The sequence below is a fragment of the Hirundo rustica genome, chromosome 4 (genome assembly GCF_015227805.2).
Source record: "Hirundo rustica isolate bHirRus1 chromosome 4, bHirRus1.pri.v3, whole genome shotgun sequence".
In the NCBI taxonomy this organism is placed as follows: Eukaryota; Metazoa; Chordata; class Aves; order Passeriformes; family Hirundinidae; genus Hirundo; species Hirundo rustica.
This window is the reverse complement of record NC_053453.1, coordinates 20,084,535-20,108,647: the sequence shown is the minus strand read 5'-3', so window position 1 is coordinate 20,108,647 and position 24,113 is coordinate 20,084,535. Positions and strand designations below refer to the sequence as shown.

Here is a 24,113-nt window from a genome sequence, read left to right as displayed (position 1 = left end):
TTCTTCTTCCTTCTTGTTCCCTCACTCCATTTCTGCAGTGACGTTGGCACAAAGTAGTTAGTGAGGATTGGGTCAGAGTAAAGATGACCTTTTTAGTAATAGTGATAGACATTGGTAATAAATAGTAAATAAAGAATACGTAGCAATTAGTATAAAAGATAAGGACAGCCCAGAGACAGGGGGAGTCACCAGATGTCTGAGCCGTGGCAAACATCTTTTGGACACTGAGAAAATTGTAAGATAAGAACTAATAAACGAAGCATGTAATCTTGAAGACTCCGTCTTTTCCTGCGTTTGGCACAGAGCTTTGCAGAGGGCCAGAACTCTAAAACCACCTGAATTCCGGGGAATTTAAGCTCCTGAAAAGGAGCCCCTGGCAGGATGTCAGTGAAAAGGAAGAGAATTAAAGTACCCTAATTTTCACTGTGTTGCTATATTTCTTTAATATGTGTGACAGACTGAAATTCATTATGAACCCTCCTAGAGGGTCCACAGACCCCTGAAATACCACTGACTCCTGCCCAAGAGGTTTAATAATGCTCCATTGGGTCACAGTCTTCACCCTGTCAAGGGTGCTGTTCCCACGTTTTGACCTTCTGGGTGCTGTTCCCACATTTTGACCCTCTCTAAAATCTCAGCCAATTTGTTGGGTTTTCCCTGAGGAACCTCTCCTCTCTACCTTCCAAACCAGAGCAATAATTAGCCTTTCTCCCCAGAGAGTGGATTAAACTCACTTAAGCCTTTACCACCCTACTAAAGCAGCAAGGAATTCAGATTATCAATTTGCATAAAACAGTGCTGTATTTATTAAAATATATATGTGTGGGTATATAATTAGGTGAACCAATGCAATGCATGAGAAATGAATGGGAAGGTGGCCCATAGTAAGGGTACCAGTGATTCCTGTATCTGTGCAGTGAAACAGGAGTACTGTGAACATGCCTGGAATTTGGAAAGTACATATACACTCAGGAGCTTTAGTTGCCTCATTGTGTTTAGATGACTTGTATAATTCAGAGTTAATGATTGAATTCATGTTGAAAAACCGTCTGCTCATCTGCTGCTACTCAAAGTCTCAGGGAGACTGAGCAAGTACAAAACAGCCATTTTGAGGAGTGATACTGAATCTAAGGCAATTTTCTTACCTTTTAGCTCCTTCATGGTAAGTAGTGCTTATCCTTCAAGCAGGTGCACCGGAAGGTACTGCCAGTAAATACTGATGAGTTCTTCAAGGAGGGAAGTGATGAATGAAAGATACGGTTATAACTACATAACCATTTAAAAATGTCTTCCAATTATGCTGTGTGGAACAAGGATTGTAAGCATCCACTGAAGATACAATTTTCTGAGCTGCAAGGATTTATTGATTTATTGCATTTTTGTCTCCTCCAAGGAATTGGTGGGAAGGATTAACTTTCACTTACTCTCCAATGACATTTTTCACTGGTACTATCATCCCCATTCTCTATCCAAATGTGCTGCTGAAATGTGGCAGGTGGCTTTGCCAGTAATTGCATGCTACTTCATTCCATTTTAAATGAAAGTGTAGAGTACAGTGGCCTTCCTCTCTCATCACTGGCATACTTCACAGCCGTATGGTATTGACTTAGAGAACGCAGAAGAGTGGGCTTCCCTTTAAATTGCAAAGATGTGTTATCTTGCTGTATGTTCCCTTAGGAGACAGTAACTTAATTCCTGTGCAATAAGCTCTCCTGACTCCAGCGTTTTTTCATGTCAAAAAATAAACAAACCACATCAGTCTTTTTAAATGTCCAGATTTTTTTTTTTTTTTTTTAATTATAAAAGAAACTGAATGTGGGTTTTGGATATTTAAAATTTATTATTCGGTGAATCATCGGCAAGTTTCCATTGCAGCATACAAATGCTTGATCTCATTTTTGAGGCCAGCAACCATGCTCTGGTAGAAGATGGCTTTTCTTTGGCCCCAGCTGTGCTAAACACTATTATAATTAGCACGATGGTTAACTTAATCAGAGCACTTGGCTCGGGAGAGAGGTGTTAGAGAGTGCACCATAATTAGCATTTTCATTTCTTTGATCCCGAGTCTGTCTTTATTGACAGAAATATCAAGAGCTTGTTTGGTTTTTTCTTTTAACACATTCAGGAAGTGGAAATATGTGTGGCTGTGAGATTATGAATTTAGTAATGATTTTAGAAAAAAACAAACAGACCTGTCCCAAAGGAAGTAGAAGCGATAAAGAGCTGCATGTATGGAAAATACGGTCTTTAGTGTAAGTCTTTAGTGCTGCAGTCTATGGGCAGGTATGTGGCCAGGAAACACCTCCTGGGGCAGCTGTGTCCCTTTGAAGTTTCATGGACAATGTTAACAGCATCTTAACCATTTCCAGCATGCTGCTGCAGACCACATGGCTGCTGTTTGAGTCTGTAGAAAGGGTGATGTTTCCTTAAAGTGAGGAAGGGGAACGTCAGAAATGCTTTTGGGGAAAAAAAAAAAAAAAAAGCCCAAAGGTTTGGATAATCCTGTAGCTGCTAAAGCTTTAGATACTTACCAGGTTGGTCACTGAAGCACAAGCATCCCATCTTACGTGCCTGATATAAGCAGGTGGTGAAAGCATGCAGCAGACCAGATGACTGCTCTTCATGAAAAAACATAACATTTATGCTGTCAGACAAAATGCTGAAGACTTCCAAACTTGCATCTGGCATCACTGCCTTGATTGCAGGGGAGGAAGGTTGAGATGCTCGAGAGACTCTTCTGATTACACACCACGGAATGGAGCAGTCTCTTGCAATGCCAGCTAACATGGGATATTAAAAGTGGGGGACTTTTTAGGAGGTGAAGCCACTGTCAGCCTTCCTGAAATAGCTTTTTTTAAGCTTTATAAGCACACTGTCCTCTTTGCTCACACTGGAGTCCCTGTAATGCTTTTTATCTCCAGTGCATACTAGATGAACCATACCCAATTAATTATCTTAGCTGGTTGTGAGCATGTGTTCAGTACACTGGAACAAATGCTGTATACACTCATTCTTATTGACTTTGGGATGATGGTAGCTCAGGTATGTGTAGACACAACCTTTATATTTAACTTCTTTATGGTCTCTGTAATTTTTATTACTGGTTTTAAAAAGAAGATATAGCAATGTTTATTATGAAAAAATGGTGCAAAAATATTTGAGGCTCTTCCTGTAAGAGCTCTTTGCAGCTTTTCACTCTTCCTTTATACATATCTGTTTCTTTCCAGTCTTTTACAAAGAGGAAGAGTTATCACATGCATGTGTTCTTATAATTTATTTCCATCTGCTTTGCCAGTAGAAAAATGGTATGCTAATAGAGGCTGCCGAGAATCCAGTTGTCATTAAGGGACTTGCAATGTTATCCTTGACTTTGCTAGATTACTTTTATCCACTCAGAATGAAGAATAATTTTTAAAACGTTTATGCAACTAGGTTTTAGGTCAATAGCAGGTTAAACCATTTATTTAAGTAATCTTTCTTGGTGGAAAGTATGTGGAAAGACCCTCTCTGTTTTTACAAGATTATTTTCATATCAGCATTAAAGCAGCAAGCAGTATTCTTGACAGTAGACTTGGAAGATACCCATTATTTGAGAGACATGATAAAAACAGTATAATCTTTTCCAATACCCATACAAAGCCAGTAATTGTCTGTTTCTGCTATTCCAGTTATTTATGTAATTATACTTAATGACACACAGATTTGAGAAGAAAAAGCAATAGTTGCTGCTGTTTCAGATTCATATTTTTCTATTCTGAGCTCATAAAAACAGTGAATACCTCTCGTGGTAGAGAGAAAAAAGGACTTTGGATTTGTAAGCAATTGATCAGAGGAGCTGAACTGGAGTGGGGAATGTGTCTTATTTAAAAGTCTGTCTCCTGCCACACAATTGCATCATTCCTAAAGCTCAGTAATTGCTAGGAAATGCTGCCATTGCATAATATCACTTCTTGAATATTAATTCCTCCATTAAACCAAAGTGTATAGTACTTTTACAGTGGATTTCAAAGGTATAGAATTTTGAACCTGGACGCTTCTAGGCTATCCTGCTTTGCTCTTCTGTGACACAGTTCTTCTGTGTCACAGCCCTGGTGAAACTATTTGCCCTGTGGCCAAAAAGTGCCAAAATAGTAAGATATCTCCCATACTGTCCTGCTTAGCTAACTGGGTTGGCCAGGGTTAAGGAGCTCTAGATGGGAAATCCCTGCTCTCCATCTAATCCCACATGCTGGAACATTCCGAAGTGGCTTTTAAATGCCCCTGGAAAGTACGGCAGTGCTTTCAGACTCCAGGATTAGAGAAGGTGCTTGAAAACTTGCAGGTGCATCTTGCCTTCAGATTCACTGCATTCACTTGCACTCAGTCTTAGGTATTTGAGTTGCTTCTTCACAGTGTCTGAACAGAAAGACACTGTCTGAGTATCACATCTACAGCAGAATGCTCAAGTTAGAAGTTCAGATTGAGTTCAGCAAATCTGGTGCATCCATTTAACGCAGATAAAGAAAGAAATGGATTTTGTAGGCCCACTCAAGAAATACATGTGTGCTCATGGGTTTTATAACATAGTGTTCCTCTGGTTTGGTCAGGTAGCAATATTATACTCTTGTACAAATTCACTGCTTAGTCTGAAAGTTCTGCCTGAACTAGATAATACCAATTTTAAAAGTCATCCTTCTCTTTTTTTTTTTTTTTTCTTTTAATGACTTTAAGTGATGACAAATTTACTGCATGCAAATATGAAAGGTTCCATTGAGTTAATTGCATTCATTTCTAACATTTCTCCCTCATTTTTTGCCTGAATTTTATCTCAAACTTCCATTTTTCAACTCTGTGTCTTGTTATACCCTTTATTAAATGTCTCTCACTAACGTAAGTATTTATGAATTATGATCAAGCCATCCTGAACTTTATCTTTGTGCAAATAAATAGACTGACTTACTCATGGCTCTTGCTTTAGGACATCTTTTCCTGACTCTGAATCTTTCTTCCAGCTCCACCCTGAATCCTTTCCAATTTGTCAACATGTGCTTGTAATCATTTCAGTAACACTGTATGAAGTGACAGAGCCAGCCCTAGGCACCTCAGCAGTGTAGGAGAGAAGACTGAATTTTTTGCTGCTCCAGGAGTGAGGTTGGGTTCATACTGGAGATATGAGCTAGTTGGAAGAGGGAAGGAAGATACGACTGGCCAGGACTGGAAGGCCAGGACTACAGTCGCAGGAGGAAACTCTGCTCCAGCACAGGCAAAGCAGGCAGAGGTCCATGACTGCTACTTAGCATTGTTACCTTACTACCCAGCTGACCTGGATAACCTCAACTTTGTCTGTTCCTAGTAATGCTCCTCTGAAGTGCCACAGTGATGTTTTCTGTTTTGTGGCTTCCCCTAGCTCAGGTATTGAAAGATCTCATTCATCATCTTAGCCACTGCAACCCTGCCAGAGTTTTAGCTGCGGCTCACCGCGGCCCTGAAGTCATCCTTCAAGTCACTGCTTTCCAGATTAGTTCACCACCTTACAAGTTTAACTTGTGTTTGAAGAAGCATGACCTTGCATTCTGTGACTGTTATAAGTAATGTCATTCAAAGAGCTAAACAGAGCATATTTTTCAGCTCACTTTGAACTGACCTGTCCTTAGTCTGGCTGCTATACCATTAGTTATATCACCTTCACCTTGACTGCCACAATGCTGTTTTCCTACACATCACTTAAGACTATAGATAAGAGAAGGACCAAGATCTGTCCATACAAAAATCAAGCAGAAGTTTCATTTGGTTCTGGGAGTCTCATTTTCTGAAGTTTCTTCTATTTTACTGCAACACTTCTGTTCTGTAGGATGCATTCCTCCATTTCACACTCCTCTTTCAGAGAGAGAATGGAAAAGGCAAGTCATCTTTCATCTTGTGGCTCTTGTGTTGTGTGCAAGGTTCCTACTACTGCAATGCAGTTGAAGATACTGCAGAGGGATATTTAAATTCAAGCCAGGAAAAAAAAAAAAAAAAAAAGCCTAATTAAAGTGAGGAAAAAATTATGAATGCATTTCTATTTTTAGGATTCATGAAACTTGCCTTAACAGAATCTTTGGGCTTCAATTAATAGACGTTCCATTTTTAGTTGGAGCATTTTGCTACATACAATGGTTTAAAGTAAAGGGTGAGTTAATTGGGCATTTATTTGAAAACTAAAAATTCAGGGGAGCCAGTCTGTGGTTTTGAATATGGTATTGATTGCATAGGTAAAGGGGCTTGGGAAGGGAGGAAGATGAGCAACAGACAAATGGCACTATTGAGCATCTTTGTTAGCTATGCATTCTGGGTGCCGTCCTTAACAACTAGGGCAAGAAAAAGATATCACAAAACATACAAAAAAATGGACTTAAAATAATAACTGTTCACCCTGCAAGCTCTATGTTCATATGTGAGTCAGGAGTTTTTCTTTGCTCACATCCCCTCCCATAGATGAGCTTCTAGGTTGTTTTATTCATGCTCTTTCCTGCTACTCACATTATTCATGCACTAAAATAAATAGAGATTTTTCTGCCCAAGGAGTAATGTCAGCTAGCCGAGATTTTTGTGGCAGCCAGCAAAATAACAAGGGGAAAGGGGAGCTCATGGAAAGTCCTGTGGTAGCCAGTGCTCGATGGTCAGCGTTCTGCTGCTCCACAGGAACACAGCTCCAAGGGGCAGTGCTGGCAGGTCAAGTCCACTTCTGCAGCCAGGTGATTTTGATTCCAGAAAGCTAGTCCTTTTCCCATTGGGACAGATTACCATGCTAAAGGCTCTTTAAGTGAAGAGGGAAGGGGTATTTGAATTTCTAAGACTCATGTGTTTTCAAGTCACTGCTGCACAAAAATCACTACTCTTACTGCTGTTTAGTTATACCACCCTAAAAACTGTTAAATCAGTTAAAAAATTCAAATATCATCAGATCAGGCTTCTGTTTTCTGTGTGAGAGCATCTGCTTAGAAAAACTGGATTGTACTTTTTTACAGAAAGCAAATGACTTGTCACAAAGCACTGCTTTGTTCCTATCCTGGATGTTATCTTGAGCCACAGAACAGGGCTGTTGCTTTGCATTTCATGTGCTGTATAACCTCCCTCCCAAATGCCAGAGCCATCAGAGAACCATTGTTGCCTCCTGTACATGGGAACAATCTTAATTACTGCATCAGCCTCAGAATAAATTCGCAGTTAATCAAATATGATGATGAGAAGTAGAGTGATAGGCAGATAAGCAGGACTATGGTAAAAATGTCAGCTAAGTAAAGTTTTCTTGGCATGTTGCTCAGAACAAAAACAAAGTTCTCCTTTTCCAAACAGTGTATTCAGGTCAGGTTCATCTATGTTGTGTTTAGAAAACATCTCCATCAATCTGAATTAAATTTTTCCTCAAGTGGTTTGCTGCAGATTGGATTATCCTTTCAGTTGGGATAGAGGAATGGAGGGAAATGCTCCCATGTTTTCCCCCTATAGCACATCATTAAAGCATGCTTCTGACCACTACACATTAAAGCACTACAAAGTGATGCTTTTCTTTACCAAGCACAAGCATACATTTGAATTGGATCACTGCAAAAATTGCTTATCAAGGTTGGTGACTACATTTAGCTCAGAAAGGATACAATATTTAACCAAACACAGAACATTAGCATTAAAGCAGTGAATACCTGGATCGTGATATTGTAAAGTTTGAAGAATTCTTTTTCTTTAATCAAGTCTAGACAGCGTACTTCCAATTTTTACTAACTCCCATGTTTTCTTAAAAATAGATAGGTTCTACTTTTGATATAATGCCAGTAGTGCTGAGTGGCTTATGTCTCCCTCCGCAGAGGATACTCTGCCCCTGCTGTTTTCAGTCTTACTGAAATGTAATTAGACTAGGTTGACTTTGTCTGTGAAGTGGTAACCTAGAACAGTTATAGGACATCAAGAGTCACTTTGTTCCATCGCTCTTAATGTCTGTATTTGAAATCCAAGCATAAAGTACCTTGATGATCCAAAAAGGAGAGCAATGATGAATGGATATCTCAAGCCTAATGATCTAATCTTTCACATAAAAATGCCGAGGTGGTAGTTTTCATAGAGATGTGATCCCATACAACTGCATGAGCTTCCCTTGTTTGAGGGAAGCTGCTTGACATGGTTAAAGACTACTTAAGTTTCCTTTTCAAAATTTTTTCTTCCTTTTTCATAGTTATTCTTGTTACTGCTATATTGTAAGCATGTTTGGAATAGAGACAATTATCTCCTTCTCCCCTTTTCTTTTTTTTTTTTTTTTTATTTTGAACTACTCGATCATTTTAGAGGTACCTTCACGATGACCTTTCCTAACAACTCTTCCAGGAGGACATCAAATTGAATGTTTCGTTATTAGTATTATACTGTTCAGACAATCGAGCAATTTTTCTTAAATATTCCAAGTTCAAGAAATAAATATTGGAAAATTATTATACTCACTCATGTTTAAAGAATGAGATAACTTTTAAATGCAAATTTATATGATAACGGTGAAACTTAGAGGTATCATTTATTCTGGAAATATGCAAAAAAAGAGTGAATTTTAAGTATATATTATTGAAAAGCTCAAGCAGTTCTTGCAAACTTGAAATACATAATCTTTGTGGCGTGCTCATAATAAAAAAAATAAATTTTATGTGGCTAAATGGTAACAAATGAGCCAGTGTTTACCATGGTAAGGAGTACATTGGGGACATAACCATTAGACAAGGGTGATTTAGTTTTAGCATTATCAGTTAGAAATACTGCAGTTGAGTGGAATATTTTATTACATGAAAACATCTGTAACCAATATATCCCTTGGGAAGCTTACGTGACCTGTGATCTGTTTGGAAAAAAATGTTTTGGTTTTACGAGGCTGTTCAAAAGCAAGTATGTGCAGTGGGCTGTGTCCCAGAGAATCTGGAAGGGGCTCCCTCCTCTTTGTGTACCTCCTGGAAATTTCTGGGAGCTGTAGCAATGTTTCTGCATTCCAGACTGTGGTTTTGAAGCTCACTCCATAACTCATGGCACTGAAAAAGATCTGGGAAATGTGTGCAATCATGCTCTCTACCTTTAACACTACTAAACATATTAGTGCATATTGTATATATAGTATATAATATTTAATACTGCTCGATGCCACACAGTGTTTACACAGTTATCCTTGCTGTGAGGTGTCCTAAAACTGCAGCATAATGAGGTTTGGATCAAAAAGCACAAGCAGACTACTGAATGTATATTCACATTCTATTGAAGTATGCCAGAAACACAGGACAAACAGCATCCTAAGTGTGTTTCTCGGTCTTGCTGTGTACCTTTCCCTGGCTGCTTTTTTTCCCTCTCTTCTTCAATTAAGCCAGAAAATGTCATCCTAACTTAAATTTGCAAAGCAGTCACCTGTGCTCTAGCTTTCACAGTGCTCTGGCAGGAAAACAAAGTACGTGGCTCCTGAGGACGCTCAGTCAAGGCTTGGGAACCTGGGAAGCCAGGAAGACAGAGGGATAGACGGCCTGAACTAGACAGCCCATTAGGTACCTGACCTTCTGCTTAAATGACTATTGAATTCTTGAAGATGTGGATTAATGCTTTCTTTTGTTGAGTGAGATGGGCAGATAGGCATGCCAATTAGAGACAGCTTTGCCATGGGGTGCTTCGAGTCCTACAGTGCAAGTGGTTTCTTAGGACAGTTTTTCTACAGAGCGGAAATTCTGAGAAAAACTGCAACTCCTCTACAGAGAGGGGAAAATCATCACATTCACTATTACACTCTGTCAGTAGAGACAAAACAATTTGTTTCTAGTTACTTGGCTATGTGCTGAGACCCAGAAATCAAAACCGGCCAGTTTATGGCCATAGGCATAATGCAGGTATGTTCCAGACCATAATATGTCAAGAACTCTTTCGGCACAGGGTACAAAACAGGTTTCATGCCAGTAAGATCACAGCATTGCCTTTCTAACATCACTTTCAGTTCACACATTCTCCAGCCCCACAGGGGCCCAAAGACAGCAGAATAGAGGGCACTTCTCAGCCAAAAGATCATTTTTCCCTTTAAGTGGAGTGAGCTAGTGCTGCTTCTTTAAAAGTCTTCCTGGTCTGGGGAATATTTAAACCACAGTCTTGTCCATTAAGTACTTTATCAATGCAAAGATGGAGCAAACTTTTATGGCCAAATGAAGCAGATCTTTTGACTGTGGTGATGACACAGTGCCTGGGATTGGGCTGACTGTGAAAACAAGTGTAATTCATCCCCAAACTCCCATCTGTTTGAAAGATATGAAAAGCATGTGCTAACGGGGTGGTGGCAGTGCATATTGGTTGCAGGGATGGAATTAGGAGGAGTGTAAAAGTTTTGACCCAGTAAGGAGAGAGAGGTGTTGCAAGGAGAGCGGGTCATTCACAGAACAGAAAATCTTTTATTTCCAGAGGCAGGTGAAGATGAGTCTCATGGAATTTTTACATGTACAAGACAGTCCCAGGCAAGGCAGGCTTTGCATCACAGTTGGGTAAGCTTTGTTTGGAGAAAATTGCATCGTTTATCATGAAGAAAGCCACATAATTTCTCATTGGTGAGCAGAAGGGGTTTAGATTCTGAAGTCAGTGCACAGATAATGCAGAAATGGGACAGCTTGTTTTGTCTAGATTTTTGAGTCTGCTTATGTCAGGAGATAGGAAGTTCAAGTCTAATGTTGCTGGCTCTGTTTTCAGCTGATGGGACATAAAGGAGGCTATGGGGAAAAGCACAAAACAAGGGCAGCAAGTGTAATGTAATGAGGAAGAAGGTATGTTGTGTATTGAGGGAAGCAGGTGAGCCTCCTGTTTGAAGAAGAAATGTTGCAAAGTTAGTGTTTGCACAGTGTGAAAATATCCCCATTGTTGCCTCACACAAAGGAGCTGTTAACAGGGCATGCAGGAAGCTCTTTGATCAAACACCTACGTCATTTCATGGTGCTCTGCTGTATTTCAACATTTAAATGGCAATGAATGTTCTCCCACTGAGATACTTTTTTAATCTCTGACATTTTTCTGGAGAAATACTCTGAGTAATTTTGAAAATAAAAACAAATATGTAGAAATGCAACTACTTTTTTTTTTGTGTGTGTGTGTGTGTGTGTGTGTGTAAAGGTTTATCTGGAGATAGATGGTTAAGGAGGATGAAAGCAGAGGAGTCTCAGACCACTGGCATAACAGCAACTGCTTGCTGATTCCTACCCGAATAATAAAGTTAAGGGATGTTGTTAATTAACACATGCTAAGCTTTTAGTTTTGCAGCAATTAATGATTGATGTTGTTCTCCCATTGACATCATCTCATGTCACTGGAGCATATTTTAACAAGAGGTTTGTAGTTCTGGTAATCCCCAGGAAATCTGCACACTGTTTACCAAACCCCACTTTTTTTAAAGAAGAGCTGTGGTTTGCCAAGAAACCTGGAGCATGTCAGACTAGAAAAATGCTTCTTTTGGTGCCTGAGAGGAAACAGTATGTGTGTGGGTATAAAATCACATGCCTCCATGGTAAAAATGTGGAGGTAATAGGCCAAACCGTGGTGTTTTCCTTCCAGAAATGGGAAGCCACTTTCATTAATCGATTCTTGCAGGTCTGAAGACAGAGGTTTCAGAGGCCCTAACTTCTTACAGGTGACAACAGATCTTCCTGCTTACCTGCAGCAAACAAGCTGAGGAGGCAACTCTGCTTTTCTTGTCTTTGTTGTTTCATTCAGATTGTCAAAATTATATTTTAGTTTGTTATGGATCTGATATTGCAGGAGTATTTTTGGTCCTGCAGACTTTTCACTTAGACTGTTTAGTGGCTATAAATGTGTAATGATCACTGTTGTTACCTTTGTGATCCACTTGCATTAATGACTTTCCTTTTGTGCTACTTGGCATATGAGGTGAAACAAATGAAAAGCTATATTAATTATTCATCAACTAAAGAATCTCTTTCACTGTTACTGTGTTTCAGGTTTGTAGATACCTTTGCATAAACTAATTGATTTTAGTCATAATACTGCAAGAGGTGTTAATTAATAATTTAAATGTAATTGTTTTGGAAAGATTTTTAGCCTTACTCTGTGCAGCTGGCACTGGAAAACAGAATTTGGCAGTGATTTAACTTCAAAAATATGGAGCTAGTTTTCTGCAGCTGTTACCAAATGAAATTAGTAACTCTAAGGTGTGGGAATTTTTTTGCAACAAAGGTTAATCAAGTCTAAACCCAATTGTGTTCTAACCTAAGATTAAACATGAAAAAAGAGAGTAGTAGACACAGGGAGTTTCCTAAGGCATTTGCACCTCATTGTGACTGAGGAGGGAGGTTAGAGCAATCATATCTTTTATCTCGAGAACTATTTTCAGCAAGGTATGCTGATCTTATTTTCCATACTCCCACGCTTTGGATAAGAGTTTCGGGAAAACTTTATTTTTCCTCGGCTGGGTATGGATCTAATACAGATTTCAATACCGGGGAACTAGCAACCTTTTGGGCAGACTAGTAGTTTGACTCACCGCAGAAGAAATTAAGGTCTGTCAATTCAAATAGGAAGCTGATTTATTGCGAATTCCCAGAAAAATCTTTATTTCCTGCGCTAGCGTTGCAGACTTCAGCCGCTCTGTGTGGAGGGAAATTAGCTTGTCGAATACCGTTTGCTCACGGATGAAGAGGTTTTTAACACTTTAGCGCTACAAACAAGTGGGTTTGGGGTGGCAGAGCTTTATAATCCAGGGAGCAGGGCGTGGGATGAAAAGGGCGAGAGCAAATGCTCCCAGCTGGCCGCAGCCCTGCCCTGCCAAGGTGCTGCCGGCCCCGGCCCCGGCCCCGGCCCCGGCCCCGGCCCCGGCCCCGGCCCCGGCCCCGGCCCCGGCCCCGGCCCCGGCCCCGGCCCCGGCCCCGGCCCCGGCCCCGGCCCCGGCCCCGGCCCCGGCCCCGGCCCCGGGCAGCTCCCGGCTCCCCGTCCGCCGCCCAGCGCACTCCGTTCCCGGCCCTGTTGCCCTCCCAGCGAGCAGGATCCGTCCTGCCAGCAGCAGCGCTGGATGCTGTGCCGGGGATGAGGCCGAGGTGGCCCGCTATCGCTGCCGGCCTGTGCCACGGCATCTGCCCCGAGACGGGGCGCGGGGCACCCACCACCTTCTGTGGAGCCAGTTGGAGTGGCTTTAATTACGTCTGCGGTTTGGATGGCTTTGCTTGGCCATTAAAATCCATTTCACAACGAGTAGTATTGAAATGAGCAAGGAATATTTGTGGCAGCTGTGGATTTCCTCCAGGCCTACAGGAAGAGTAAATTAGTTACTGAAAACTTGACAGTTTGTCCTGAGTGCTTAACTCCTTCCTCTCTGGAAGCTTGATTTTCAGAAGCGAGGGACTTTAAAAGGAAATAGTATACCCAATGTTTTTTTTTTATTATTCCTCCACCCCCTTTTTACGGTAGGTCTGTAATTGCAAAACCAGCCAGAAGTGATTTGTTTGAAGAGGAAGTGTGGGAACTTCCTTTATAAATATTGCCTTTCCCTTCGTGTGCATCCAAACGAGGTTTGCTCTGCTGGCGGAAAAATAAAGTGCTTGAACTGAACAAGCACTTATTCCCATAGCTCATGCTCCATGTAAGCATGAAAAATTGAAGTTTTATGGGGGGGGGGGGGGGGGCCCACACAAACAAACAAAACAACAACAACAAAAAAAAACCCCTGACACACACCAAAAAGAAACAAACAAAAAACCCAAACAAAAACACCAAGAAAATTTAAAAAGCTGGTTGTTAGTAAGCGAAGAGCGGAAGTTGGTTGAACACGGGGGAGATCAGCTGGGGTTTTGCCCAGCCATTCCCTGTCAGCACGTTCAGATGTGTGCGTCCTCTGCCCGGGAGCAGCGGGCAAGTTAAGGTCCCGTGGAGGGGGTGTGGGGAAATCGGTGTTTGCAGAGCCGGTGATTACAGAACCTGCTGTGACTTGCTCTGCAAGATAGGACAGGATCTGCTCGAGCCAGCTCCTACGGCTGTTTGGAATGGTTTCTTTTTTAAAAAAAGTGTCAACATATGTATCTTTCCTAGTGAACTATGTACAGTTGCCTGTACCCTTCCCCAGCCTAGAAATACCTTTGAAGTATTTGCAGATGAGGGGTCCAGCCACCAGAAGAACAGCTACACCCAGGGAAGTGCCTGTGCCCAGCAGCAGCAGGTAGATGAGGTGACAAGGAGAGACCAAGTTTTAACTGGGCAGGCAAAGCCACGCTAGATTGTTGTGCTTTTCTTGGGTTGGGGGGGAAGGGGTGTTTGAGGGGGTTTTTTTGTTTATTTTTCTCCTAAGCGAACAGTATCAGGGTGTCTGGGCTCTTTGGGTGTGCAGGCAGCCAGCTGGCCTGGCTTGCTAGCATAAATCAGTGCAGATGATGGGAATCAAGGCAGGGGGTCCAGTTCCCAGCTCTGAAGGATTCCAGATTAGGAAGACAGGTCACAGAGAAAGCGAGGGAGAGTGTGGAGAGAATCAGGCTGATTCTCTGAGAGGCACTGAAGATGAGAAGAGCCCTTCTGTCTGATCTGAAGGAAGAAAGTGTTCTTATATTGCTTGTAATTAGGCTAAGATTCACCTTGTTCATTGGATTTGATAGACAAATGAGACATTCCTGGCGTTATAACACTGGATTGCTGTGATGCTTTCTGATCTGTTTAGCAAGAGGCATAGCCAGGCCACTGTTGTATTAATGAGAAGGTTGTGATTTTTATACATTTCTCAGTGGGGAAGATGGAATTTCACTCAAACTTCCAACCAGGCTTTGTAGTAGTTCATTTTTCCACTTTTAGAAACAAACAAAAGAATGAAATTTGCAGTGCAATGGGCTATCATGGGAAAAATCAGTCACTGTCAAAGAGGACATGGAAACTTCACTGATCCATCCAGCTGGTCTCAGGTGAGGCTTGTCTGGCTCACCGTGCTAGTAGTCCTTACATCCAGTCATACCCCACTTCAGAGGAATGGACATCTCAGTTCAGGATGAAAAAAGGAGTGAACTTTGAGTGATTTTTAAAATAAAATTAAAAATAAAATTCTCATCTCTCCACTTCTTCCTGTTCTTTCTTCTCTGTTCAATGTCATACAAATGTATTTAAAGCCCTGCAGTGCTCAGGATAAGCTTTTCATTCATTTATGCCTTTCCTCTTGTTTTCCACACCATTATTTGCTGTTCTCTCCTTATGTCTCTTGTTCTCTCTTACCCATGCCTCATTCCCCATTTAACAATCTTTGCTCCTTTTTACCTTCTTACACCTCCCATTTTTTCCCTTTTTCTCACTCACAGGTATCATGTCTGCTCCTTTTTCCAATAAGGCAGGCTGCATTCTGTAATTCAAGGAGTAAACCTCCAAATTCTTGTGTGAGTACCGAGTACATGATGAAAGAGACTGCAGGACTAGGCCCTAGCTTGGCAGATATATGGCAAGAGGTAGTGAAGCCAATTTTAAACTAATCTTATTTACAATGGCATTGTATAAATAAAGAATTTTAAGAACTTAGTATAAAAGACTTTATAGAGGTAATATATTACTTCCAGTTGAAAGAAATGAAGTGGCACTTTAAAATCAGTTTTACTAGCACCCTGTGTTTAAAAAATCCTCTTTTTTTTTTCTTTTTATTTAACCTCCTGTGCAAGCCTGGGCAAGTTTGAGGCTGCCAGGATCCAATTTCATGCGGTATCCTATTTCAAATCCAGGCGAGAGCAGACTGATTGAAAATCAGTGCTGTCAGAAGTAAAACTGCCTATAGAACGCCTTCAGTGACATGAAGATGAAAGAGAGAATGTAATATAACAGATACTGATTTTCTTTTTTGAGGTGTGAGGCTCTGGAGTGGTGTTCTTGGTTATTGCACCATTTACCTTGATTGAACAGTAATGGTAGTAGAACAATTTTGGTGAATTTTTGTGTCCTTCAGTTAGTAGTTAACAACTGTGTTGTGAAGAGGGGATGGTTGGTGTTGCTGGGGTTGTTTGAAACCAAAGCAGCAGCTGTAGAATATTTCATGGCAAGCGTGGAGCTATCTGTAAGTCTGCATAACACCAGAATAACACAGGATTCCTATTAATTCTTGTCAGTGAAATGCTTACTTGTATTTTGAAATGATTGGGCTACTTCAGTACTTTGAAAATGGCTGGCGAATGCAAACTAGTCTAACTGGTCTGTGTTTATATTGGCTTTTAGGGTCAGCACAAACACAGATGGCAGTCTGCTTCGTTTTCCCATATGGTTCTTTGCCTCTTCTCTTCCCTGTCCCACAGAGGCCAAAGGATCAGAGAAAAAGAGGACTATATGAGAACTGAGAGCAGAGGGAAACAGTAATACTGTTTTAGGACTTCGAAGGAGTAAGGAAAGCGAAGGGAAAACTAGGTGTGTGATCTTTGGTTAATTTTGAATTCTGGGTCTCATGGTTTAGAAATGGAACAGCACTCCCTAGATAAATGTCCGTCCCCCCCTCCCCGCCTACCCCTAAGACTCTTCCAAACCAACCACTCCCTTGCTCATCCTGCTTTCTTTCCCCTTCGCGCTCTAGGGGTGGAGTTGAGGATTGGAGACATGAAAAGGGGGAAATTGCAGGTTGAGATAAAGAACAATTTACTGGAAACAGCAGTGAGGTACAAAAATGAACAGTTAGAGCAACAATAGTAATAGCAAAAGTATACAAAAAGAGGGTGATTTGCATGGAAATAAATGCTCACCAACCAACCTGAGGCGGTGCAACCCTGAGAAAATTAACAATGGCCAACCTGCCACTCTTTAGTGTGACCCAAAGCCACACTTTTCTTCCTAGAATAAGAGTCTCTTATTTCCAGCTCCCTTCCATCCCTGCCCACCCCAGTGGTTATGTGGATGATATAAAATAACAACCTAGATGTACCTACACAGCTCCAAGCCCTGTCCTCTCACACCTACTGCAAAAAAATTAACTCTGTCCTGGATGAAACCAGGACACTGGGTAATTTAAAAATTTGGCTGTGTCAGGATTATGTTGAATTCCTGGAAAACTAAGGCCTTGGCTCCATTTGCTCTCTAAAGTAAGGGAGAGGCTTCCGAAAAAAAGTCTGTGTCCTCACATTCTGAACAAGTGTTGTCTAGAGCTAGCCAAGAGAATAGCGGTTGGCCAAGCAGAGGAGAAAGGAAGTCAGTAATAAGACTCAGGAGCTCACGTGCTAGAAGTGAAACCTGGTGTCTGTGGTCAAGGAGGTGGGAGAGGGCAGAACAGAGATGACCAAGAGTCATGTAAGCTAGAGAATAGAAGGTGAGGAAAGAAAATACATTAGCCAGATATTGTGTGAAACTGAGTTAATTAGATGTAAATACACTGCAATATTTAAAGTATTAGGCTGACATCTGATATCACCCTAAAGTTTTTAATATTCAATTCTGTATCCTGTTTCCATGTGGACATGGTCTCAGTGTTGTAATGTCGCATTCCCAACACTGAAATGTGAATATCCATTCTCAAAACTGAGCTCAAAAAGCAGCACATAGTTTTATCCTATGTGCTCCATCCTATCAAGGGCGCAGTGCTTGTTAGCTCAACAGCCGGATAAAAGTTCCATGGGCAAGTAATATAAAAAGTATCTGATCCATATGTTACATATAGCTGAAGGCTCAGGGGAATATGGTTTGTGTCTGGGAACCGGATAGCACAACTTTCAATCCCTGACCCGGTGCTTGCCCTTTTTAACAAACAAACAAAATCCTTCCTCAAAGAAAAGTGGTTTATGATCTGTTTTTAGCTCTAGAAGCAAACATCAAAAAAAAAAAAAAAAAAAAAACAAAAAAAACGCCACAACCTCAATATGTTCTTACTCATACTTACCACAGCATGGGCTTTAGGCACTGCAGAACAAGTGCCACAGTTTGTTCCTTGCTGCTTTCAGAAGCCATTATCTTCCTGGCAGTTGCAGTGCCAGGGCAGCATGTTACCTGCTTGCAAAATTTTGCACTTGGACACAAACAGTCAGCCCGAGTTTATCATTTGAAATAATGGCATCTGAGACCTTGAGGTGCAGTTTCCTCATGAAGGAGTGGGCACTTGCAGGACGGGAAGGTTGTTCACGGTTGTCCTGTTTCTGCTGGGTCATTGACCATACAAGGTGGTTTTCATCCTTTTCCCCTAAAGGTGTATTTTGATTTGAAAGGCAGAAACTGTCATATGAAAGGTGAGAGCAATTAAGCTAGTTCAGATTGAGACAGGAAAGAGCTAAAAGTAGTCTAATCTCCGGCTCTCCTCTGCAGGTTATGGAGGGGAGAGGGAGTCCTTTCCAAAAAGCAGTTCAGGGAAGATTGATTCCTAATCCACAAAGCAATCCATGGCGAGACTCTTTCTGTCAAGCCAGTGGAAAGAGAAGAAACAGGAAGATTAGCCTTGTTAATTTATGTGAACTAACTGAAGTTAGTTTATGTGACCATCCCCCTACCCACTTGCTCTGTTGTGCTCATGGTTTCTGTCATTTTAAAAGAACAGTTTCTCTGTGCTGTCCAAGTACTTTTTGCTTCAGGTCCATCTGCAAGTTCCTCCAGCTGTTAGAGGACCTGTGCTAGCAATATGTATTGAAGTTGTCTTCGTTCAAGCAGTCCATTTTGACTGGCCAGCTGGCCAGACCCATACCATGAAAGACCAGATCCAGTGTAAGATACTGAAAAAGAGCTGTTGTGCTATGAGCAGGAGGCAGAAAGAAGAAACAAAACCAAACAAACCGAAGAAGCCTCGTGGCAGATGGTAGCACCTGTGTCCATCCAAAGCAGTGTGCCATTTGAGTGGAGAAACATGGAAAATCTGATGACTCAGTCTGAATACATAGGGAGACAGTGAGTGAGATTTCTGGCTTGTGTCCCAAGCCTCTTATGAAAAAGGCTTCCAATTTTACAAGCACACAGAAAATTGAATACAATTTGGTAGCATCGTTCTCTGGCACAGCTGAACTACAGACTGAAATGCCTGCTGTATCCATGTGAGAACTGCCACATAAGTAGTTAGACGACTCTGTGCCAGGTCCTGGGTTATGGCTCAACCAGTTTTCTCAATAAATACATTTCTGCTATTTTTAATAACAGATATACCTTTATTAATACCTTTATTATTGGGGGTATATCTGGCTGGACATAACAGCTAGGGTTGACAGCATTTGATTACTTTTCCAGGCTCAGCCAAATACTAATTTCCATGTACCTCAGTTCTGGCATCTGCAAAGCTGGGAGGTGAACCAACTGTGCAAGACGTGCCTAAATTACTGTTCAGCAATGCTTGCAGACAAGCTAGTAAGAAAAGAAAAAACGCAGATATATAAAGCAAACTTCTCAGCAGGATCAAGTCTTGTTTCCTTGCTGACTGCCTCCACCTCCTTCCTTCTTGGTTGTTGACAGGATGATAATGGTTTACATTCCTTTGTACTTCCTTTTACTTCTGAATTTGCTTTTCATGCTTAAGTTGCACCAGATCTGTTTTTCCGGTTATTGGTAAGACATAGGAAGAAATCTGCCCTTTACTTTAGTTCTACAATCTAATTTTTTTGTCTGTTTGTCTTTTGGCTCAGCTGCTTTACTTACACTTCCCTTGCACAACCTTCTCAATCCAATCTTACACTCTCCAGTTAGGCTGTATTGTGCAGCTGTGCTCTAAGTATCTCACCGAGCTCTTCTCCCATATGCCTTATCTCACAATTTTGCTGAGCATCCATGTTCATCCTATACCCCCTGAGGGTTGTTCCATCATACAGCTTTCCCCTGCAAAGAGAAGAATGTACATAGTCTTAAAGAACATCTTCCTGAAGAACCAGATACAGGGTATGAGCACAGGAAATTAAATCCCATGGTACATTAGCAAAATAAGTTTGGTTTAGGACTAGGCAGCCTCAAGAAACATGAAGGGAAAATAAAAGTCTTGCTAACGTTTATGTCGTGAGTCTAAAAGTCATGTTCAGTTGAGATGAGATGGCTTTGGAGAAAAAGTGGTGGATTTTGCCAGGTGTTCTGGCTCTCTTACCTGGGAACTGCCATGTGGTGGTCTTTTAGTACATGCACTGGCTTCTGCTGCAAACTCTTTGATTGTGCATTGCATGCTTTGCTAAAAGCAACTGGGAAATAATTCTGTGTAAGGAACAGGTCGAGTCATACAACATTCACTATGTCTATTGCCTGGGATATTTTTTTGAGGACAGTTGTCATCTTCACATTTATGTTGAACAATCTACATGAACCCTTTTTATCACTTTTCGGGATATACAGTGATGTTAAAAAATATCTGATGGTATTTTATCCTTCCCTAAAGGGACAGACTTTGCTTCTCTTCCATTCTTGGATGTTTGGTATGGGGAGGTGCCAAGTACTGCCGCTGATCGGAGCGTGTTCAAGCTCTGGCCAGAGGAGTACAAAGTCATACAATTACACATCTGTAATGCTAGGCATTCTTTTGGTTAATACATCAGTTTAGCTCTCAGTTCTTCAGTAATTAGTTATGCATCTGTGAGCAACTGTCCATCTGATTAATTATCCGAGCAGCTATTGAAGTACAAAACATCGCCCCATTTAGCTTCAGGATGGAAAGTTATAGTGTGATAAAGTTGTGTTTAAAATGTAATAAAACTGACTATATATAAACAAGTTACAAGTTTATATTACACTATAGATGATCTTAAATCAATATTTTATAGTTCATAAATTTAATGTGATTGAACATAGCTTAATGCATATGAATAGATTTTTAATTGTTGCCTTCTTTTATTTAGTAAGAAGATTAAACTGTCCTGGAAAATAGCTTGATTATAGTGAAGAAGACATAGTGGAAAAGTGAATGTAAGTATTTCACAGCATGTGTCAATTTGTGTTTGCAAACCATTGATATTGGTGATATTATAAATCATGCTAAATTGGCAGCCACTTCTATTGTGGTGAGAATGCAGGATCTGATCACTGTGAAGATGTGTGTGTGGTATAGAATATCTTTTGTGTGGGTCTATCAGCTAATGTATACCTAAATGCATTTAATGGGGCCACGTGCTATTAGTCCCTTGCATACTTAAGAACTATTTGCAGGAAAAATGACAACACAAAGTTGTCACTAAGCACCCTTAAAAAGATAAAAAAACCACTACTCCCATATAAATACCCACAGGGATTCTTAAATTCAGTAATGCAGACATATTTTCCATTTCCAGAGGAGTTTAGTCTAACTTGGAATAATGCAGCCCGTATATAGTATTTTTTGGTATATTGGTCCCAAAGTTGTGAGATTATAGTAGAAAAAGATTGCACTGTGGATTGGCAGTTCAATTTAGAGTGAAATACAGCAGCTACAAGTTCCAGGCTAAGTACATCATTGCTTGCTTGAGGTCACTTTTTCAAACCTGGAGTCAATAGTTCTCTAACAATAAGAGCTTTGGTTCATTTTCTAGAACCTCTTGAAACTGTTACTTTACTGGCAAGTGCGCCACTATTTTTCTTAAAATAATTGCCTTCCTTAGCCGTATTTCATAATAATGTGAACCCCTCCAGTTGTGTGCCTGCACATGTGTATTCGTATGTATATATTTGTGTACGAGGCAAAGCTGCATCTCTGCAAGTCATTCCCCAGGGGACTCTGAGTGGCTCTGATGTTCAGGGCAGCAATAGTCATGAACTTTTAGCTACCACAGATTCATTCCAGTGTTTTTTCGTATTACATTTTTCCCACGATCTCACCTTCCTTTTCCCAGAGCCTGACTGATGAGCTTGGAAGCAGTCAACTAAGCTTTTCCAAATACTGAATAAAGTATAGAATTAATGACTTAGATGTTAAAGAGGACAGTGATTATGTCTTAAATGCCTAACAAGCTGGGACAGTTGTAATTCTAGCCTTTCAGGTTCGAGAAACTTGTCTTCAATAATTACTGGCTGACCAGTAGTACTAAAAACTGCAGGAGCTGCATATAGCATTGCAAAGTGCTGTCTGGTTTATATAGAGTTGTCTACTGATCTGGGATCCTCAGATTCGACAGCATTGTACCTCAGTTAAAGATTTACAGATAAGGCTGTGCATTGATTCTTTCCATTACTAGTGTCTGGCCCCATTTTAAATAGATGTAGGCTTATAAAGTATAAAATCAAGTCCTTTAAAACCATCCAAGTATTGAGTAAAACAATGCAGTTTGAAGCAATTTACTGGGACCAGTCACTTTAGTTGCTTCAAGATCCTAAAAATACATTTCATATGACCCTGTTCAGGCCAGTGACACTTCTTGAACTATCCCATGTGTGTGACAAGTTTGTACATGTAAAAGTTTTTTATCAGTAGCTTTCACATTTTTCTCACCGCTCGATCTTCAACTGTTACTTCTGGGAAAGTTTATCTTTAGTTCCCATTTTTTGTGAAATAAGCAGAATATTGTTGGTTTCTTCTTTGTAGTTTTTAGGGGCCTGTTTAGGAGGAGAGCACCATTTGAGTGTCAATTGAACTATAAAAGATATCTGCCCAGTTAAAGTGTCATTTTACATATGTGTGTGGCAACAACTAAAAAACATGAGGTAGAGCTGTATTTCAGGAAGCTGAGCACTATAATATTGGCAATGTGATTATTAGCTGATCCTGAAACTGGCAGATAAATAAACACATCCCGCTGCAGCGATGGATGCTAGCATTTTGTCTTTTATGTAAAAATAAATAATATCTCTAATATATGTTATTTTTCTGATATTTTGATTTTGTGCATATGTAGTTGGAGGTCCTAAATGTAAACCTTCTTTTTGATGTGGCTCTTACTGGTATCTGACATTAGAGATTTATCGTTCATCAATAATTTTCAAAATGAATTTGCCTCACATTGGCTGGGATTTTTGCAGTAATACCAAATTAACAAGTTTTTGTGGAGAGGAGAAAATACCTTTTCATTTGCACTTTTAGCTTTGTATCTCAAAAGTAGCTGTGGAGACATTCTCATATACAAAGACAGCAGAGCTGAAGGGGGGGATCAGAGGACCTCATGGGTACCAAGAGGAGCAGTGGCTTTACCTGCAGCCTCTCACAAACTGGAGGTAGAGCCCTGAATCTGTGAAATCCAGCAACTGCTCTTATAATCATCCATTTTGAAGTGTAGTACATTTAGAAATATTTATTAAAAATTTTGATTTGGTCAAAATTGAAAGTTAAATTTGAAACTTGAGCTGGAATTCTTTGCAATGATTTGGCAGATTAATTGGTAGAATTTTGGCTTTGGTTACATGTAAAGCCAGAAGGTGGAATAAACTTGCTCTTCCTCATTCTCATCAAATGAAATTCTGGACTGACCTTTCAAAGAGATAAAAGACCAAGGTGGAATGCTGGATAAACTCAGTTAAATGTTGGCTTGCTGTGTTTCCTTACCTCACAAAGAGGTGAAAAGAAATGGAGAAGAGTGAGAGTTTTGTTCCACTTAAAAATAAGGAAAGGCTAGGAAAAACATGAAACAGAGCGGTGGAGATGATGAAAAGCCAATTGTGTTGAATTATGCTGTTGATACATCAAAATAATCTTGGGGCTGTGACTGCAAGGAGGAGGATGGGGAGTGTGTACCTTAGGGAATCAGGAGCAGGCGCCATCAATTAGAGCACAGGCAAGAGAGGAAGAACACTCAGCCCTGATTAGATACCAAAATTAGGTTCTCACTGCACATTTTGTAATCCACGATCCCAGGAACTAGTTCTTAATGTATCACTGAGTGTTTTTTCACTGTTCTCAGCAGTATTTCTTATGTAAAATGTGTGCACTGGCATCATAAATAGCCTGAATCAAACACCCTTTTGAAGGGTGAGGACCACATCATGTCATGTGCTGTCACTAAGCTTTGCTAGTTGGTGGGCAGGTTTTTCCTGGAAGATCTGTGGAGATGCTTTTTAGACTTCTAGAATTAGAAAATATTTTCTCAAAACCAGTGTCTATCTCAAAAATGTCCACCTTAGTTTCAGGATCCAGCTGGCTATTATAAAATTAATTATAATTTCAAAGAGCTTGGCTCCTGTATTGTGAATGCTATAAATAATTCTCAGCAACATTTGGATGAATAGAGGCACACTTGATAATAAGGAGAAAAATAAATTTTTAGGAGTTACTAGTTCATTAAGTAATGTCTATGCTGTGCATGAAATGAGGCAGGGAA

At 40.5% G+C, this 24,113-nt stretch overlaps 1 protein-coding gene across 8 annotated transcripts in view; it reads left to right on the top strand.

The window, feature by feature from the left end:
- The window catches only part of PLXNB2 (plexin B2), a 255,615-nt gene that overhangs the window by 117,107 nt on the left and 114,395 nt on the right, over positions 1-24,113 (top strand). For 6 of the 8 annotated variants that reach the window (XM_040061703.2, XM_040061707.2, XM_040061705.2 and 3 more), the window contains one exon: positions 20,733-20,799. The exons of 1 other annotated variant lie outside the window; for it this stretch is intronic. The gene's annotated coding sequence lies outside the window, so the exon portion shown is untranslated. Of the gene's footprint in view, positions 1-10,410; positions 10,500-20,732; positions 20,800-24,113 lie in introns of those variants that run through there. One more of the 8 variants, XM_040061709.2, reaches the window with a different exon arrangement.